This window comes from Orycteropus afer, unplaced genomic scaffold, assembly GCF_000298275.1.
Source record: "Orycteropus afer afer isolate SDZICR_OR568_19922 unplaced genomic scaffold, OryAfe1.0 scaffold00321, whole genome shotgun sequence".
In the NCBI taxonomy this organism is placed as follows: Eukaryota; Metazoa; Chordata; class Mammalia; order Tubulidentata; family Orycteropodidae; genus Orycteropus; species Orycteropus afer.
In genome coordinates, this window is record NW_006921908.1 from 2,745,452 (window position 1) to 2,747,489 (window position 2,038).

Sequence of the window (2,038 nt, forward strand, 5' to 3'; positions counted from 1 at the left end):
CTAAGACACTTGCCTGCTAACCAGACGGCTGGCGGTTCAAACCCACCAGCCACTCCTCGGAAGGAAGGTTGGGCAATCCTACTTCCGTAATGATACTGCCTCAGAAACCCAAGGAGGGGTCGCTATGAGTCAGGTTTGACTCGACGGCACATAACAACAGCAACAACAACAATATATATATCTCTGGTTAGATTTATTCCCAAATACTTATCTTTTGGGTGGCTATTGTGAATGGTATTGTTTTCCTGATTTCCTTTTCAGAATTCTCTTTGTTAGTATAAAGAAATTTGACTTATTTTTGTATATTGATCTTCTACCTTGTCACTTTGCTGAATCTTTCTGTAAGTTCCAGTAGATTTCTTGTTGAATCTCTGGCATTTCCTATGTATATAGGATCATATCATTTGCAAATAGTGATAGCTGTACTTTCTCTTTGCCAATTTTGATGCTTTTTATTTCCATTTCTTCTCTTATTGCTCTGGTTAGGACTTGCAATAGAATATTGAATAAAACTGGTTATAAAAGGCATCCTTATTTGGTTCCTATTTACATGGGGAATGATTTCAGTCCCTCTCCATTGAGAATACTGTTGGCCATTGGTTTTGTATATTATTATTTTGAGGAATTTCCCTTCTATTTCTATTTTGCTGGATTTTTTTTTTTTAAATCAGGAATGGGTGTAGGATTTTATCATATAACTTTCCTACATCAATTAATACTATTATGTGGTTCTTTTTCTTTGTTTTATTAATGTGGTGGATTATGTTAATTGTTTTTCTAATGTTGACTTCTCCTAGCATTCTTGATATGTATCCACTAGGTCATGGTGTATAATATAAATAAAACTACATCAACAATATACAGCTTAGAAGGTGATATGGCCAAACAAGTGTGCTTATTTGTATAGAGGGATTATAAGCAGTAGTTCCTTTCTTTCATTTTGTTTTGATTTCCCACATATTTTAGAGTAGGATATAGTTCACATTTTAAGATACAATAAAATAGAAGAAAAATAGTACAGAGAGGTGCAAGGAAATTTGGTCACGGTCTGAAAACACTCATTTCCTGGAACTACTGATTTAGCATTCCATAGGGAGAGATCCAGACCCTGGCTCTGTAGACTCTCATTTGCATGTGTTTCCTAAACGCTGTGACTTTGGAGCCAACTATGAAAGTCTTTTGGATTCAGGAGCTTCTCAGAGATCCATTCTACTGTGAAAATAAAATCAGCACATTCCATTACTGTTTCATTACTGTGGGCTTTGAGGTTCGGTCTCTGCATTTTCATTGGTTGGAGTTTTCATTGCTATTATTAGAGGTTAGAATAGAGGGTAAGGGGAGGGGAGATGTAATTTCTCAGTTTGTAGTATGGTATTTTGTGATTGCCTTGTTTGTAGGCAAAATAAGACACAAATGAAGCCTCTTTATGCTAAGCTTGTTGAAAATCTACTAGTCAGAAATCCTAAGAGAGAAATTGCAGACAGTTTAAATGATGTAGGACAACTGGTAGTGTAGTGCCTAAGGCACTTGACTGCTAACCAGAAGGCTGGTGGTTCAAACCCACCAGCCACTCCTCAGAAGGAAGGTTGGGCAATCTACTTTCGTAGTGATACTGCCTCGGAAACCCACGGAAGGGTCGCTATGAGTCAGGTCTGATTAGATGGCACATAACAACAACTTTCAATTCTTGGCCTTTTGCATGTTTATTAAGATAATTGCTACTTCTCTATATTTTGGCTTCCAGTTGCCCCACTTAACTGGAAAGGGTTTGTATTAGGTAGCTTCCCAGCCTAATTTGCATTTTGCGGTGTGTATGAGAAAATACAAACCTACATCAATCGATATTTGCCACATTTTTTAAAAATCACTTCTTTTAATATCATGAGATGTTCCTTCAGAACTAGGTAAACCAAATTTGAAGATTTGTGATTGTTCACATGCTAATGTTCTTGAAAAGAAAATGAGGGGGAAAGACTATTTCCCAGTTCTTGAAACTGAAAAGATAAAGAGCACAAATTTTAATGAAATTTAAGAATGA